Source organism: Pinus tabuliformis, chromosome 2_1 (genome assembly GCF_031772625.1).
Source record: "Pinus tabuliformis cultivar Carrire ecotype Pingquan chromosome 2_1, CPIR1, whole genome shotgun sequence".
Lineage (NCBI taxonomy): Eukaryota > Viridiplantae > Streptophyta > Pinopsida > Pinales > Pinaceae > Pinus > Pinus tabuliformis.
The window spans coordinates 693,845,229-693,865,328 of record NC_142299.1 but is presented as its reverse complement, the minus strand read 5'-3'; positions in this window follow the sequence as shown (position 1 = coordinate 693,865,328).

The following is a 20,100-nucleotide window of genomic DNA, read 5'->3' as shown; positions in this document are numbered from 1 at the left end:
TCCATGTTAGCCTCCTGTTGCAACAGGGTTTCATTTTTCATGATTGACATTTTTACATGCAAAATATGTCATACATTGCAAGCTGCAGTGTTCCATATTTCCAGAAAAGACAAAAGAAGAAAACCATGAAGCGTGCCAGTCCAAATGCCACTGCTGTATTCCAATTTTGATGAGTTGTTCCAGTTTTGAAGAATTTTCATTTAAGGGAGGTCCAAACAGTCTAATCTTGGTCTCCCTAGGTTTCAATTTCCTATTGTAGAATATAGAGAATGGTATCTATCCAAACAGTTTAACCTTGGCAGATCTGTAGATAGGTAGAGAATCAAAGGGGCCCAACTGTTTAATCTGGGCCCTGGCAGAAATAAGTGTAGCTTTAGATAGGAAAAATTCAAAAGAAAAATTGTAAATCTGGGTTTGCAAGTCTAAGTGCACCCAATTCAAAAGAAGAAAAAATGTTAGGAGAGTAGGTTGGGTAGGTAGCTGTGTGGTTGCAGAATGGTGATTTATGATAAATTTTGTGTTTTGAAGTGTTATATCTTTACAGATCACAGTGCAGGCAGTTTGCATTTCAAGAGCTCAAAGCTAGGTATTACTAACTCCCCCTTCTTCTAATTCCCCAAGTCACTTACTAATTTCCCAAAGAGGTCAAGATCTGCTTGATTCCTCTCCATCTCATCATCATCTGTATCAGTTGCCTTGGTGAAGATCTGCTTCACTTAAGGATTTTATTTCTTTTCAAGGTCTTTTCCCCAAAATAGCCTAAGGTCCCTGACCTTAGCGCTTGCTGATCACCTTCATATTAACTACTAACAGTATTATATAACTCCCTATCAATTTTCCCCCTTCCCCTACTAAAACTTTGTATATAAAATTCCCCTATGTGAATATCCCCTCCCTGGCAATATAGCCATATTTTTTATAAGTCCGGGAAAAAACGGTCCATCCGGGGCTGTTTTTAGCCCATCCGAGTCATCACAGGGGTTAGATGACACCTGGTCATGCTAACAGCCTCTTCCCTAGCCCTAAAACCCTCAAAAATCCCTCTATTCCACCCCTAACCCAAAGTTTGTACATAAAATATTAATCACGCTCATTTTAAACCCATGTTTCACCCCTTACCCTAAGTCCCGAGCGCAAATACATTAACCCGCCCATATAACTTCAAACCCCGCCTTTCCCTAAGTCTAAACCCACCCGCGCGCTTTATTAAATTCAGAATATCCCGCGCATATTCCCTGCCCGTATACCCCCGCCGACTCACCATCGCCGCCAGCCGTTGGATCATCCGCCCCGCAGATCTACGGCTGACGGGCCCTCCCATCCCCGAACCGCCCGAAGCTTAGCGTCCGGGAGATGGGCGGTATTACCGCCGTACTCCCGCCACGCGTCAAGCTCTCGGGTGTGGCGGAGCCCCCCCCCCCCCCCCCCCCCCCCCCTCCCCAAAACCGCCCAGGCGCTAAGGCGGTGCGCCCAAAACCGCTTACTGCCCTCCCCTGTGACGTAAGCACCACGTCACCCCCCTGCCCAGTCACCGCGACATGTCATCCGCCTGCGTGGCCCCCTGCCACCGTACCGCCGAGTCACCAGCCACGTGGCCTCCTGCCACTGTACATGCCACGTCACCGTCCGTACATGATGACGTCACCCGCTGATGCCATCCCGCCACGTCATCATGCTAACGTCATCGCTGACGTCACCTGCCGTACAACGTCCTGTCATGTTGACGTCATCATCACTTTTTGGCACGAAGGAGCAAAAATCGCACTTCGGAGCCCCGAAATCAGTTTCTGAGGCAGTTTTTGATGAGCGATGAGCAGAAAACAGTTTTGAAGGAAATAGAGGCCGAACAACGGCCATTAATTTGTGATTATACCCACAACACGTCAGAACAACATCGGTTTATTGCCAAAGAGTATTAGAGGAAGGAGAAGAGCCAAAGAGTATCAGTCGAAGATTTTTTTTAGGGGCTCGAAGCACCTGTACATTAATGAGTCCCTCATAAAAGTCAAGTCAGGAGGCGTAAGCCCATCCTTGCCTTCAAGTCACAATTAAGGCATTCAAAGCCACAGGACAGTAAAGAAGCAGAAACCCATGCACAATTACTACACAAGCACCTGCACCAAGCCACCAAGGACAACATAAGTTATTTAGTTTTGATACGACCGCCCTCAACGCAGCCCGAGTTATTTCATGCATTTATTTCAGGTAGAGTTAGGTCAATTAATTATTCTTTATGACCTGATTAGGTCAAGATGTAATAAAGAAACTCTGTAGATAGTTTTGCCCTATATATACCGCCCTCTACATTGTTTCAAGGGTTGGTCAATTGAGAATTTTCACTAGAGACTCGCATTGTATACCTGAGTTTTTCTATAATCAAAGATTGCTGAAAGCTTGAAGAGCAAACTGTCTGTTGTAAATGAATGTTTTGAAGATCTGAAGATGGAATTCTTGTGTTGCAGCCTGAAGCAATAAGTGCATCTCACCTCTGTTTTATTGTTTCCCACTATCTAAATAGCAGGAAGAAAGGATAGCCTAGAATTAGTTTAAATACTCTCTATGCTCAATTTCTACTATTTCTTTATGTTTTCCTCTGAATGAATTAGTTATGAATATGAATTCCTTCTGGCTCATGTTTACCCCGATTCACCTGTGTTTGCCAATTATCTAGGGATTCTTTACTGCCCCTAGGTAGCGCTCTGTTACCCCCTCTGTTAAGCTGATTGAGAGATTCTTAACTGCCTCTCAATACTTAGCATTTCATTCCATCACTTAAACCTGGACATTGTTTCATGCGCAGAGATCTTGCTCCATTTTCCCTCACTATTATTAAGGAAATGCACCAGCAGTCTTTCTCCCCAACTCCACGCCCAATGGTTTGAAACCCTCAGACTATGCTCTGCCTCTCTGCCTGAAAAAAATCAATTTTCCCACCAAAATCAAAGCAAACACCCTCTGAACTCAATATCTAGCCTAAAATCCTTTTCAACAAAGCTAAATCTGAAAGAGAGAGCCCTCTCTGACTGCAGGTGGGCTAGAACCTGCAATCCAAAGTTGGTTTGTGGTTACCTCAGCCGTATCCCTTACTCCAACCTGGGGACAACCTGAGTGATAACACTCCAAACTGATTGAGAATTTTAAGCCCAAACTTTTGTTAGCTCTCTCCTGGTAATTCGTATGAGTTTTGGTTTATCATAACATTTGTTCTCAGGAGTGTCATTGGATTTGGGTGCAATGTGAACGGGGAATTGTGTAGGCCTCTCTCCCAATTGACTATCGTTTCCTTGGGTCTATGTTATCTTGTGACACTTCGACCCACTAGTGTAGTGGTGTGAAACTTTTGGAGGGTACCTGCTTACAGGTGTTTGAGTCTTCTCTTATGGTGGTGCACTCCTCAAGAGCCGAACTAGTATCAAGTGGTCAGAACTGGGGGTGTAAGGGGTTAGTATTTGGAAAATCTTGTGCTCAGTGGGGGGGAACTGTTATAGTCGCGGCTGAGTCTAGGGTAGTAGATGGACCCATTAGTGGCATACGCAAAGGGTGGGCATAACCGAGTGGGTGTCAAGGAGGGTCTGGCGATCAAGGGGTGGTCAAAGCTTGGAACATGAAGCATATGAGCGCCATTGTAATGCCCTCCTCCAACATTTACCTAAATAACCAACCAACAGGGGCAACCATGTGACAGAGACTTACTATGATATGATTCAACTCCATATGTATCAGTTAAGGAAGTGGAACCGATGGAACACAGACAACGTGACCTTCTACACCTGCAACAGAACCCCCAAGAGCTAATCCACCACTCCAGGTGCCCAACGTCGGAGTTAACCTAGCCTTTCAATGAATTAAAACCCCATTCTCTCTCGTGACATGGGCATGCATGCTGCTGGGACCCTCTAGTCTCTCCCACAGTGCCTGCAAGGGAGAGGCTGTAGTCTTTTTCAGCTAGTTCTATGCTAAAAACTGCGAAATTTAACATTCACATTGTATCCACTTGCAAAAACAATAACTGAAGTAAAAAGTGAAATCATATATATATATATATATACCATTCTATACTTTTTGTCATTCTCATTCCTCCATTGAAGAGGTATGTTAGTTGTAATTAAATTTAAACTCTCTTTTTACTAGCAGAATTACTTTAAGCACATTAAAAACTATTCACCTTAATTTTCTTTTCTTAAATAAACCAACCTGCTCAAACACCTATTAAACTATGACCTGTGAAGATCTGCAATTGTTTTTTTTTAATACAATGTAAAGCTTCGATTGTAAGAAAAAATTATAAAGCTACCAATGAAATAATAAATTGTAAAGTGGGCAATGAAAACTAAGGAGGAATCAGGAGCAGGTGGAATCTTATCTTTACGTTGCACTCATATTCGATTCCAGCTTGCAACAATTAATTTGCGTGCCCACTTGTTGAAAACTTTACCCCGCAGCAGTTGAGATGGGGATATTTAGCAGGAAAGAGGATGGACACCAAACCCTATTGTCTACATTTCTTTCATTAGCTTAAATGCATCGTAAACTACAAACTGTGGAGATCCACAAGGAAAGACAATTCTTTTAGCAGTATAAAGTAAAATAGCGTGTCCAACAAAAACTTCCTACGTTTAAAAAACATAGTTTAATCTTAGTAAAAGCTCAAGCCATCAATAAGTAGTCAAAAACTTTTAGTTTTTTCAAACTAAAGCATAAGAATTAAATGTGCTAAAATTAATAATTAGTCAAATTACTTTTCTTTCACTGATGGTTATTTTGGATTAGAAGGGGTAGTGTGCTACACCTTGCAATGTGATAAGGGTGGCCTGAGCTTGTAGAAGCGAGCCCTATGCACATTGGGTTTCTATTTATTTTTGTACTCCCTGTGGCGTCCTCCAGACTGGTTGAGCATTTTAAGCCCAAACTTTTGTTAGCTCTCACCTGGTAATTTGTATGAGTTTTGGTTTATCGTAGCGTCTATTCTCGAAAGTGTCATTAGATTTGGATGGAGTGCGAACGGGGAATTATGTAGGCCTTTCTCCCAATTGACTATTGTTTCCTTGGGTTTGTGTTATCTTGTGACACTTCAACCCACTGGTATAGTGGTGTGAAACTTTTGGAGGGTACCTGCTTACGGGTGTTTGAGTCTTCTCTTATGGTGGTGCATTCCTCAAGAGCCGAACTAGTATCAGGTGGTTAGAATTGGGGGTGCAAGGGGTTCGTATTTGGAGAATCTTGTGCTCAGTGGGGGGAAACTGTTACAGTTGTGGCTGAGTCTGGGGTGGTAGATGGACCCATTAGTGGAATAAGCAAAGGGTGGGCATAACTGAGTGGGTGTCAAGGAGGGTCTGGAGATCAAGGGGTGGTCAGAACATGGAGCATGAAGCATATGAACACCATTGTAACACCCTCCTTCGACATTTACCTAAGTGATCAACCAACAGGGGTAAACGCGTGACAAAGAGTTACTATGATATGATTCAACTGCCTATGTATCAGTTAAGGAACTGGAACTGATGGAACATAGACAACGTGACCTTCTACACCTGTAACAAAACCCCCAAGAGCTAATCCACCACTCCAGGTGCCCAACGTTGGAGTTAACCTAGCCTTTCAGTGAGTTAAAACCCCATTCTCTATCGTGACATGGGCATGCATGCTACTGGGACCCTCCAGTCGCTCCCACAGTGCTTGCAAGGGAGAGACTGCAGTCTTTCTCAACCAGTTCTGTGCTAGAGACTGCGAGATTTAATAGAAGGGTATATATATATATCATCATCTATCTAGATTTCACTTTCTACTTCAGTTATTGTTTTTGCAAGTGGATACAATGTGAATTTCTTAGAAGAGATTCCATCAGAAATATACATATCCATAGATCTACAACTTATGAATGCATCATCTGTAGCTAGCCAAGGTCTACCAAGGATCAATGGATGGCCTCCTAGATTATTCTTGGGAGTTAAAATCATAAAATCAACGAGATATTCCCAAGAATCTAAAGAAGTAGATACATTTTCTAATATATTATCTAGTTTGATAACATATCTATTTTCTAATTGTAATAATGTAGGGGTATATTGAAGATTGGGAAGCTTCAATTGATTCATATTTTGTTTTCTCATGATATTGATGGTTGCTCCTAAATCAATTAAGGTGTCTGGAATATCAATACCATTGATGTGAATTTTTAGAATAGGCTTACCTGGATCTAGATTTTTTTGAACTATTGGTTTCCCCATCATAATATCAACAATTTTTCCTACCAATTGGATTTTCTTGACATCTTTTCTTTTCCTTCTTGGTTTCCTAATGCACAACTCCTTAATAGTTTTTGCAAATATTGGCATTTCCGTTATAGCTTGGAGCAAATGAATTTTGATGCAAACATTTTTTAGTTCATCTAGCATATCATATTCCAGTAAAACAATTCACCTTTCTACTCCTTTATCAATTTTGAGCCTTTTAGGAAAATGTGGATCCTTTAAGGAAATAGAAGGTTGTTCTAATAGAGGAACAATAGGAGTTGGGTTTATTTGGTCATCCTTCAAATGTATAGGAACATATTCCTTTGGAGGAGTCATTTCTTGATCAAGAAGTGTTTCTTTTTCAAAAACCTCATCCTCTTTAGATTTTTGGATGACAATTGATGGTGACTTGTTTTGAAAATCTCTACCAAATATAATTTGAACATCATTTAGACCTAATGGGGCTATCATACAAGCTTGAAAATTTTGACCTTGTTGATTTTTATTATTTGGATTTGGGAGTGGTTAAGTAGGTAGTTGATTGGATTTTTGAGGAAATGAAGTGGATGGTGATGAAAGTGGTTGATTTGGTGGTTTATCTTGGAATCGACGAGATTGATTTCGTCGAGGAGGGTAACATTGAGGTGGGTAAGAGGGATAAGGTTGTTGGAATTGAGCATATTGATGATTCCAGCCATAAGAATTTTTCCAACCTTGTGCCTGAGATGAATTTTTGGGTTGAGGAGGCCAAGGTTTCCAAGGTATAAGTGCATTCCAATTATTCTATGGTTGCACATATGGTTGATATTGAGTGTTAAAACCTTGTGTCATGAATGATTGTTGGGTTTTTCATGGCCTTTTAGCAAAAAAAACAAAGAGATTCAACTTGGGTTATTCTTGCTTCATCCTGAAAAATAGCTTTAATACCAGGTATTGAGGGACATTCCCTTGTATCATGATTTTCAACACATATGACACAAATTTCTACACTATCAAGAGGACATTCTCTCAGAGCATGCTTCTTCCTACACATAGGACAAAAGATGGATAATGCAACATTTTCAGCGTTTTGTTTGATTTGTATTTTGAGAGTATCTATTTGTTCACTAAGATTCCCAAGGATGTCTATTTAAAGTTAGCAAGAAAATTGCCTAATTCTACTCTACTCACTATTCCAATTGCAAATTTACTAACTCTTAACATCGCTGGGTCTCCTAGATTCTTACCAGATCTATCCTTAACTCTTGAAATATGTTTACATAACTCACAAATTTATCCAAATGAAAGTTGGGAAACATCTCCTTTTCCCATTAAGTTTAGGAGTTCAATCGATTCATCTCTTATAGCTTTTAGCAAATGAGCTTTTAATGTTTCCTCATCTAATTCATTCATCCTAGCCCTTTTAACATTGTAGGAAAATATTTCTACTAAGTCTTCAAGGCTTTCATCCTACTTTGGTATCATCTTAAAGACTTCATCCTCATTTTGCATCATCTTAAAGACTTCATCCTTAAGGTTATGGGGCACGCAATAATCTTTATATAGTTTTAGTAATATTATTTTCATTTCTTCCCATGTTCTAATACTATGTGTTCCTAGACCCATAAACCATTTAAGGGCTTCATATTTTACAACAACTGGAAATAGTTTTAACTTTCGAGTATCAAGTAAGTAGTGATATGACCTACATAATACTTCAAACTTAAAAAGAAATGTTTTTGGATCCTCAGTTCTTAGGCCATGAAAATTAGGAAGAATAGGAGGTGAGATATTTTTCATTATGGTTGTGGTATCTTCATCAAATATAGGAAATCCATAAGGATTTGGTTCTCCCCTACCTTCTTTACCACCTCGTCCTCCACCTCATCCTCTATTTCCTCCTCTACCTCTTCCACCTCCAATCCTAAGTTCACCATTTACATTTTGTACTTCTCCTTCCCCCTCCCTTGTCATTATAGATTCTTCAAAGCTAATATAAGATTCAATGATGGGATTATCTACATCTTCCTCTAGTGCCTCTACTAATGGTATTTTAGAATAAAATTCCTCTTCTTCACTAGGTACCTCTAACTCTTGTCCTAAGAGTTGTTCTCCAGTTGAAGATAAACATATTACTCCTTTAGTTGGGGATGTAGGTTATTCAACTACAACTTCAGTAGAAGAAGTTGGTGAATCCCTGGGTTGGATTTCCAATCTATGCACCTTAGGAAGTCCGTGTGTACCTACTATGGACAGAATGCGAATGTCAGTGGATGGTGTGGCACCATGTGGTTTAGTGGAAGTGAGTGGTGATGTTGGTATTGAACTTTGTACTCTACCACTACTTACAATTATACCTCTATAACCCCTTTCTCTATTCATGCATTCTAAATGATTTTTATCATGCTTTAATTATGCATATATAGCATTGAATGCATCTAAGATGATATGCAAACAAAAAAAAAAAGAAATCCTATGTACACTTCCCCGACAATGGTGCCAAAATGTTGGGTAATTTAATTGATGGTTAAATTACTTCATTAATTGTCAACCAAGGTTCATGTCTTATGAAGTGCATGTGCACAATATATGCTAGGAGTTCTACTTTTGGTTTCAAGAGATGGAATTTATCTAGATATGAATGAAATTAAATTAACTCAAACTATTCCTTTGCACATGTTCTTTCCATTAAAATTAATCTTTTCAAAGAAAATGAAACTTCAAGGAAAGATGAAATCAAAATTCTAATTACTGGGTTGAACTAAAACTTTAATCTATTGCAACATGAATTCAAAATTGTTCTATTTGAACTACTTGAAAAAATCACAACTTATTCTAATTGGTACTGAATTGAGAAATTGTTGAATGGAAATTCTAGTTCTAATTGCAAGGAATCAAAACATGTTAACTAATTTTGCAAATTCAAAATTCTACTCTTCTTAACAAAAAGAAATAAATTGAAACCAAACTTCTTTAACAAAATATCAAATTGAATTGTAACTTCAAAGGATTACTAGTGTGAACAATTGTATTGAGTCTTTCTATCCATCATTCATGAAATTAATGTAAAAATTAACTGAATTACCAAATGAAAATGTTGAATGGAATGAACTATGGGAAGCAATTATTTTTGTATTTTTATGAGTGCTTGACCAGTTGAAAGCAATGAAAATTAAACTAGGAATTGATGAAAAAATTACTAGTTAAATGAATCGACAAACTACAATAAAGAAAGTGTTATGTATCAAATAAATTGTAATGAACATAATCGAAAACTATTCTACCCTTGCAACTGTTGGGCATGTAATCCCCCCAAGGCATGTTTTGGGGCTCAAAGCCCAAGTTTAGACCCAATATTGTTGTAAAGACTCCGCGAATTGCGGGCACGGAGTGCGAAATGTATGATAGAGTCACAGGTTTGTCCAACCTAGTTTCGTAATGTCATGTTGGCCTACCCATGGTCCGCAGGCCATGGGATTGTATAAATCGAGCGAGGCTCTAAGTGTAAAAGATAATGATAAGTAACTGAGAAGCGAAGAGCAAGAGTCTAAGTATCTAAGTGTGTCTTAGGTCGTAGAGTAGGAAAAGGCTCTGCAGCTAAGTGCGCAGAGACCTAGTAGTCTGCAACTAAGTGCGCGGACCCCTGTAGATGAGTGCGCAAGGCAGAGTCAAGTCTGTATCCAAAGAAGAGATTAATAAAGAAGGGTTTTGTTACCAATCTGTGTATTTGTTTTTGGATTAATGCATGGTTGATGTAAATTACCAATATACTGTTTGTTTACTTTTTGCACATGTATGAATAATTTATATTGCTAAGTGTTACTTGACACATACAAATAAGCTAAGTTAATCGACTAACAATAGAATACTAGTAAGGACTTGGGTAACAACAACGCTCAGCCCCCGAGTAGGATTGCACGAAGGCAACATCTCAGGCTGCGAGGTACGGGATAGTGCACGTAGCGACATGCGTGCAGGGTCTAACCGCGGACCGCTTGAACTCATCAGACATTTCCAGGGTGTGGAAACCTAGTTCTAGCACCCTTCCCTACTACTTAGGGTGAGACCTCAGTCTGTGCTCCGTGAACTATTGCTGAAAGGGCTAGTAGTACCGGGATTTGTTTGGCTAAATCTCCTTCGAACCTATGTCAAGCCCCAATAAGCCAACAAATGGTTTTGTTGCTGGGACCTGCATAAGAGATGTCTGATGTCGTGTCACTGGAATTCAACAAAGAAAGAAATTGAAGGGTGGTTGGACAAAAAGATTCATGAGTTCGTGGCACATGAAAATAGGAATCCACGAGTATCAAAGGAACAGTGGTTAGAGCACTACTTATATATAGAAATCCACGAGATTTTCTTTGCATCCTTCCCCTCTGAGTTGTACGAGTGGATCGCGAAGCTAGCAGATAGTCAAGGAAGGTGTAGGCTTGATAAACCTATTGTGTGGACTCCAAAGTTGGTGCGCAGATTAGAAGCATCAGCAGATAAGATCGCGCGTGCTGTGGACTATTGGCTTGATCGAATCATAGGAGGGTTTATCACCGAATTCGCGGTGGACACGTCAGTCAGCTACAACGAGGCGGAATGATGCTTCCTCAAAGGACCATGAGGTAAGTACATTAAATCTTTGAACACTTGGATTAAAATGCTACTGTGTGAAAAGTGGGTTATGCGAATAAATTTATGTTTGGGGCTACACGAAGTGGGAGGATCTACATAAAAAAATGTAGCAAAGAAATAGAACTAGACCCTTGATTTCACCTTGGCGAGAAAGAGAGGAAGAGCTCGTGAAGGTTTCACCAAGGAGTGCGATCAGTCTGATAAGGCAATGAATTCCATGCATACCACCTCCACCTACACCACCACCAGTTTCACCATCTTCACCTCCATCTTCGCCCACACCACCTCCGCCACCACCACATTTCAATATGGCGAGCCAATAAAGTTACCGGTATTCAGAGGAGTAGGGAACGAAGATCTGGACCAATTTTGGTTCGTAGTAAAGGCTGTATGGGAAGCGCAAGGAGTCACAGATGATAATATCAAGAAGGAAACATTGGTTAGTGCCTTGCAGGATCACGCCTTGACATGTTATATCAAGCATTCCAATGACAATCCAAATGTAGGGATTGCGGATATCCAAGTTGCGTTAAACAGGGAATTTAACAAACCAAAATCAGAGACACAGTCGATCATCAGATTTAAGGAAATTGTGATGCTTCCAGGTGAGACCCCCTGGGAGATGGATCAAAGACTGAAGGGTATGATTTGCAAAGCCAACATGACCTTGGCAGATGGGCAACATCGCGCATGGCCTGTAGCATCACTAAAGCCACAACTAAGGACCACGTTGTCAGAGCAGAACCTATCTACTCAGGTTGAAGCCTTGGAGATTGAAATGAGGCTGCATGAGACCCCAATACAAGATCCTAGTCTGGGAGTGCAACAGATCCACATGTAGTTGAAAAATTTGTGTCTTGAGATGCAGAGTCTGAAACAAGATAGGACAGCTCGCCCATAAGCGTGCGAGGAGGTATGGTACATAAAGTGAAAAGGCCGGGGACATGACAAGGACCATTGTCTAATCTTTGTGAACTACCTAGCGGGAGGAGGGCCAATGCCATTGAGACCAGAGGCACAAGCCGGGCCAAGTGCGGTGCCTGTGTTATGGTGCGCGATTTTTCAAATAGGAGGGAAGCATGCTACATATAATTGTCATCTATTACAGAAGTATACCCAGACATCATAATAATTATTTTATAATTTCTGCAGGTCAGTAGACCATGATGAACGTACCTGTAGAAGTTATTAACCGATGATGGATCAGACTCCTACCTACAAGGTTTAGACCGAAACGCGAGCCCTCGATCAAAATGCAGGGATGGCATGCACTAGGTTTCAGGGACGTGAATGAGGTCGAGGAGGAATGGAACTGGGAAGGGGTCGCAGACAGCTGATCTGTTACAATTGCGGAGGGCCAGGGCATTATGCCCATGGTTGTACAAATCTGAGGAGCACATCATGTTTATATTGTACCTAGTTTAATCATGAGATGGAGGACTGCCCCACACTGATAGCAAGGTTGTGCGATAAAGGAATACTCCAGCCTCCCCCGATTCAGAACCTGCAAATGATGAGGTCTAAGCTACACGAGGAGGACCCGAATGTAAACATTGTGCTCCGAAGTGGTATCACGACAGGAGATGACAAAGGTAAGCAACTAGAAGAGAGTGCTTGGGTTCGCAAGGCTCCAACAAAGGAACCAGAGTTTGATTTGGAGTAGACAAAGGAGACATTCATAGAAGCTAATAAGAGCTTCAAGGAGTTCTCCACTTCAGGGAGTAAAGACAAACTAGAATAGGAGATGGACCCATCAATGCTTACTACCTTTTTGGAGACATGCATGAAGTTGTTGTGCGACAACAAGACTGTGAAGGGACTGCAGGAACTCATCACTAGATGTGCTAGACCAGGGGAACCACGTGTGGTACGAAAGCTCAAGAAGCACACAACGTGAACAGGAAAGGAGATGAAGTTGACTGCGCAAATAGGGGAATATGAAATGGATCAAGTGATTTTGGATTTAGGATCGGACGCAAACGTACTGCCAAAGCAAACATGGGAGCATATGGGCAGGCCCGTGTTGAAATGGTCTCCTATTCAATTGTGAATGGTGAACCAACAAAAGATCCTACTGATGGGAAGATTGCAGGGAATAATGGTAGATATCGAAGGTGAAAGTGCACTTGCAGATTTCAAGGTAATAGAGATTGTTGATGACAACAATCTCTATCCCGCGCTACTGGGAATAGATTGGGCCACTGATATGAATGGAGTGACAAATCTAAAGAAGTGCAAAATGATTTTTGAGAAAAAGTCATTGCGCGTAGTGGTACCTTTAGACCCTGCGGAAGGATCATGCTACACAGAGCTAGTGCACGACGAGAGTGACGATGATCTAGACTGTATCTACAAGATAACCGCTCAGGAACAGGATTGGGTAAATCCTACAGTGGATGGCAGGATTTCGTGGGAGCGCAAAAGCTCCTACACATCAGATTCGGATGAGGAAATAGAACGATGGTAGAATCGGTTACACGAGGTAACCACACTCAATTGCAACATGATGATAAAGTCACTACGTTGTGTAGCAACAGAGGCAAGGGATCTGCCTATGTATGACGGGTTGACAACAGTAGGTGAATTCCTGAACAAATTTGAAAGAGAAGTACCGGAACAACAACATTTTGACGCTCTGAAATGGGCACTGTGCGCTACGCCCGCAAGGTCGTGTGGTACGCACGAGCAGAATTTTAAGGACTAGCAGGAATGCAGAAGGATGATGCACCTACAATTTGGGAAACCACAGATGTGGCTAACAAACAAGTATGATGGACGGGATGATCCACATGCAAACCTTGCGAAATGGACCAAGGCCTATGGGGAAGAGCCACAACCTGAATGGGTTCATTTGTTCTGTCATACCCTAGATGTCATACCCATGAATTGGTATACTAAGACAAAGCTCTGCCATGGCACAAGCGAATGGGATATCTTGCGCGAAGGATTCCTGTTAACCTTCACATTTGAAGATCATTGGTGGGATACTGTTGATGATGTGCTACAAGCAGTAAAAGCAACTATCTTCAAAATACCCCAGGAGCCAATGGAAGTGCTTCAGCCGGAATGGGCGACCCAGCTGAGCTGCGCATTGGAGTGTTACAATGTAAATATTGAGGAGGATGATGAGGATCCATGGAAAATTAACATTCCAAAAACTAAAGGATGTCGTGAGGTTCGAGGACCATTGATTGAAGACCCTGACATCACCGCGCTGCTAAAAACGAAGCAGGTAAACATTGGGACAGAGGCTGAACCAAAGTATGCAATGCTCGGTGACTATTGGGATGATGCCATGATGGATAAGGTCACTGAGTTACTCTGTGAGTACCAAGACTTATTCCTAACCAAGATTACAGACTTAAAAGGGATCATTGGCGACTTAGGGATGATGAAGATCACCCTAAAACCCAATGCAAAGCCAGTTAAGCAGAGGCCTTACCGCCTGAATCCAAAGTATAAGGACAAGTTTTGCGTAGAACTAGATAAAATGCTAGCAGGCAGAATTATTGAGCCGGTGGAAGAATCTAACTGGATGAGCCCTATGGTAGTACAGAAGAAAAAGCAGAAGGGTGAGATAAGAATATGCGTGGACCTCAGGAAGTTGAATGACGCTTGTGTACACGACCCATTCTCGACCCCGTTTACAGAGGAAGTATTAGAAAATGTTGGTGGACAGGTTATTAAGGTACCACCAGATCAAAATTGCACCATAAGACAGGAGCAAGATGACCTTCACGACAGAATGGGGATGCTTTCAATACACCGTTTTGCCATTTATCTTGAAGAATGCACCAGCCATATTTTTGCAAATCGTCGTTGCTACATTCAAAGAATACATCCACAAGTTCCTGGAGGTCTATCTGGATGATTGGACTGCCTTTGGATTGGTTAAGCACCACATAGCAAGCTTACGATTGATGCTGATACTTGTCGATGACACCAGATTGCACTGAACGTTAAGAAGGGCACATTCATCATTCCCTTTGGGAACTTGTTGGGACATGTAGTCTCCAAATAGGGATTGAATGTAGACCCTGTGAAGATTGCAGTAATTCTAAATTTGGAAGCACTGCGAAGTGTTAAACAGCTGCGCGCTACCTTGCAACACACCGGGTACTACAAGAAGTTCATCAAAATCTATGCCAAAATCACCGCGCTGATGGACAAACTATTGAAAAGGATGTCACATTTTGCTGGAATGATGATTGCATGAAGAGCCTGGAAGTCCTAAAGGGGAAATTGGCCTCTGCTCCAATCTTGGTCTTCCCAAAATGGGATGTGGAGTTTCATGTCCATGTTGATGCTTCGTGTATTGCACTGGGAGCAGTGCACACACAAGAGGGTGGAGAAGGCTTGGATAACCCTATCATGTTTGCAATTCAGTGATTGTCCAAAGCCAAGAAGAACTATTCCACAACCGAGTGCGAGGGGTTGGTGATGGTGTACGTGCTTCAAAATACCAGTACTATTTGCTAGCAGGACATTTCAAAATGTATACAGACCATTCCGCGCTAAAGTACTTGGTCAATAAGCCTGTGTTGGGGGGCCACATATGTAGGTGGCTCTTATTGTTCCAAGAATATGACTTTGAGGATGTGGTAAAACATGGACGCCTGAACGCAGAACCGGATCACTTGTTGCGTATTGAGACAGGTGAGGAACCTACTAGTTTGGAGGAAGGATTACCTGACGTAGAGCTCTTTTCTATATGTGTCGTGGATGGGCACTTAGAAGATATAATCCAATTTCTGACAACAGGGACCGCTCCGAAGGAATACTTCATCCAACAGAAGAAGGAATTGGTGGTGCGGGCGGTGGAATTTTCTATCATCGCTAGGAACCTATATAAAATGGGAAATGATGAGATATTACGAAGGTACATACCTGAATTTGAATGGAATCGAATCCTCACGGAAGCACATGGGGGAGCTGCAGGAGGACACTATGTAGGATGAGTGACCACACAAAAGATTCTTCGTGCAGGGCTGTGGTGGCCAATCCTTCACCAAGATTCGAAAGCACACTGTAAGGCCTGCGATATATGTCAAAGGACCGGAAAACCATCGCGGAGGGACAAGATGCCATTGAATCCACAAACGACACTACAACCATTTGAAAAATGGACAATCGACTTTGTGGGACCTATCAAACCTCAGGGAAAAATGGGCTTGTGCTACATCATCACCGCGATGAAGTACCTGACATGATGGGTGGAGCGCAGCTAGTCAAAGAATGCACGGCCATTACAACTGCGAAGTTTTTGTTTGAACATGTGTTGACCCGATTTGGATGTTCGAAGATATTAATGAGTGATCGCGGTACACATTTCTTGAATGAAACCATCAGCACGCTCATAGAAGAGTTCCGGATGTATCATCAGAAAATCACACCGTATCACCCACAAGCCAACGGGATTATAGAAGCATTCAACAAAATATTGGAGACTGTGCTAATCAAAGTGTGCAACGCATAGTGAAATGATTGGGACCTACGTGTACCAGCAGTACTATGGGCTTATAGGACAATGTGCAAGAAACTGATGGGACAAACACCCTTTTGATTAGTTTATTGCATGGAAGCTGTAATGCCGATGGAATATATCATACCTAGCCTGCGCATAACAATGCTCACAGGAATGATGGACTGCAAAGCTCTCGAGGAAAGGCTCACGCAATTGGAAGAACTGGAGGAGGAACAGTTCTTGGCTGGTTTTCATCAGTAGGTATAGAAGCAGCATGAAAATGCCTGGCACGATTGCCATATTAAGTTGCACACATTCAAGGTAAATGACTTAGTACTGATGTATGATAGTAAGTTTGAAAAATTTCTGGGAAAATTCAAAATGCATTGGTCGGGACCATACGTGGTTAAGGAGGTCACAGATGAAGGTGTGGTCCAACTAGTCAAACTAAATGGAGAACCCTTCCCAGGTAAAGTGAATGGCAGTGCTTGAAGCCTTACATGGGTGGGCTGACTATCCGACTAGCCGGCAGAAGCATAGTCTTCATGCTCCAAGGAGCCAGATAAAGTCATGGGACTATAAACATATACCGGTACAGATGTATGGGAACAATTCAGTCATAGAGGTCTCAGAACAACGGATGTAGCAAATTCAATAAGTAGCAGCTCAGTGTGCTGCTGACCTCAGCGTGGTTCAAGGACAGTTGGAGGGACTCAGCACCAATATCGTTGCGCCGACCGAGTAACTTGAGGGCGAGTCATGATGTTTGTGTTGGGGGCTTGTTGGGCATGAAATCCCCCCAAGGCATGTTTTGGGGTTCAAAGCCCTAGTTTTGACCCAATATTATTGTAAAGAATCCACGAATTGTGAGCTTGGAGAGCAAAATGTATGATAGAGTCATATGGTTGTCCGCCCTAGTTTTGTAATGTAATGTCGGCCTACCCATGGTCTAAGGACCATGGGATTGTATAAATATAGTGAGGCTCTAAGTGTAAAAGATAGCGATAAGTAGATGAGAAGTGAAGAGAAAGAGTCTAAGTATCTAAGTGTGTATTGGGTCATAGAGTAGGAAAAGGCTCTGCAGCTGAGTGCGCAGAGGCGTAGTAGTCTGTGGTTGAGTGCACGGACCCCTGCAGTTGAGCGCACAGGGCAGAGTCAAGTCTGTAACCAAAGAAGAGATTAATAAAGAAGGGTTTTGTTACCAATTCGTGTATCTGTTTTTGGATTAATGCATGGTTGATGTAAATTACCAATATACTATTTGTTTACTGCGTGCACATGTATGAATAATTTATACTGCTAAGTGTAACTTGACGCAAACAAATAAGCTAATTTAATCAACTAACAATAGAATACTAATAAGGACTTGGGTAACAACAACGCTCGGCCCTTGAGTAGGGCTATGCGAAAGCAGCATCTCAGGCTGTGAGGTACGGGACAATGCACGTAGCGATGTGTGTGCAGGGTCTAACTGTGGACCGTTTGAACTCATCAGACATCTCCACGGTGCAGAACCTGGTTCTAGTACCCTCCCCTACTACTTCAGGTGAGACCTCAGTCCGTGCTCCATGGATTGTTGCCGAAAGGGCCAACAGTACCGGGATTTGTTTGGCTAAATCACCTCTGAACCTAGGTCAGGCCCCAATAAGCCAACAATAACTCTCCAGGGGACCCTCATGTTGAGTGCAAGTATGAGTCAAATATCAAATCACTTAGCCATGCATTGATCACAAGGAAACAAAGTATTTATATTAATTGCAAAAGTCTCCAAAATAAATGATAACATGAATTAACAACAATAATGGTTATCTATTTCCTTGCCTAAGGGATTTTTATACTCTTTTATTAAATATCTGACTTAAGAGTAATAAGATGAGAGGTAATTGTGCTAATTCAACAACTAAGAAGTGAAATCAAAATAAAAGACTTTCTTCTTGTGATTTGCTACTAAAATAGAAAATCACGAGGGATTCACTAGAACACATAAGCTTCCAACTTTGCTCAATCATTTCCACAATTGCTTGATCTTGCCACAAACCACCTTTAAATTCTGCTCATCATTGGAGTGTCATAACCAGAGTTGACTTCTGGTTTGACTTATAAATCTCTCGAACCATATAACTTTCCAAATCACCAAGATAGGTGGATATCCATGTATTGACCATTTTCCATCTACTTGTACATTTTATTCATTCTCTAAAGTACTAGAGTCTATCTAACCATGAACATAGTTGCAAATTTTTTGGTTAGCTATAGAATGAATGTGATTTCGTAGTTATAGAAATGCTTAAATTAAATTTCATAAAGAAATAACAAATTATAAATCATGGATGATTAATGCCTTTTTGGATGTTTAAGCATGTCCAAGATGACCTTTTAGTTTGAGACTGCAAACAAACTACTATGAAAAAGGATAGAAAGGAAGGGAAATGAATTGTTAAAAAGAGGACAATTTCCACGTAACAATCCCTTGTTACCTGGACTAAAAAATATATATATAAGGAATAAAGGGAGGATACTGAAGCAACATAATTCATTGGAATTAAAAATCCTTGGCATTTTAGGCCATTAGGTATGTTACAAGAACCCTTTTCCTCTTTTAATTCTTGGTCTGGTATGTATGGTGCACAACAAATTCTCCCACAACAAATGCAATATCCTATAGCCCAATGGAAGCTTCCTAATCCAAGTATGGTCCAACATCTTGCACCCTAGCCTCAGTGGCCTTCTCCTTCATGGCGTCATCCATGACGAGGGATTGCTCTTACTAGCTAGATTCTTGTTCAAATCACAATGCAACAAAAAAAATTGCAACTTCCCTCCTTGTGGCTATGAGTGGACCTTCATTACGCCCTAGCTACATGTAAAACCTAACCTTGATCCCAATAATAAGGTAGTACAACAAGTTGAAAACACGTTTCTCCCTCCTTATTATATCTCACCTGTGAAATGCAATGAAATTCAATTACGACTAGGGAGAATGATAAACCACACTACTTCTCATGTTATCAGAGAAAGTGAGGAAGAAAAATTATTAGGAGAAGAAAATTTAGTTCAAGGATCCCTAGAAAAGCAACAGGTTATAACAACTAATGTTACCCTTGGTGCTGAAACAACTGACAATAATCATGAATTTGTAATAATTGGTGATATTTATAACACCATTGCAACAACTAGTAATACCCCTAATGTCACCGTAATAGTTAATGCTACCCCAGTTGTGAAACCTATAACAACTGCTTGGAATGAGACTTCTTTGCATCCCCCTTATCCCAAAATATTAACTAGAGTCAGGAATAGTCCTCAAACTGATTTTGATTTCTTAAAGTGGAAAAATTTATATGTTCGGATTCCTTTACTTCAAGAAATTTGAGATGTTCCTATTTATGCTAAAACAATAAAAAAAATTGTGTGTCAAAAATCCAAGCAGGAAAACTTGGGACCCCCCTACTATGCATGTAATTGGAAAGTTATTAGAATTGGCATTAGGGGATAATAAACTTGCTAAATACGAAGATCTCAGGAACCCAACAATAGTTGTTCATATTGGAGGAAAAACTCTTCCAGATACCTTGATTTATTTAGAAGCAACAATTAACATAATAACTAGGGACACTATTGAGCTACTTGGGCTTACCAACTTGAGACCAACTCCTACTGTTTCAGAATTGGCAGATAGGTCTAGGATCAGACCTAAAGGAATAATGGATGATTTTATTATTTCAGTGGACTCTTGGTAGTATCCAGTGGATTTTACAGTGTTACAGTCTAATACACACCTTTGGGGACATCCTCTGATCT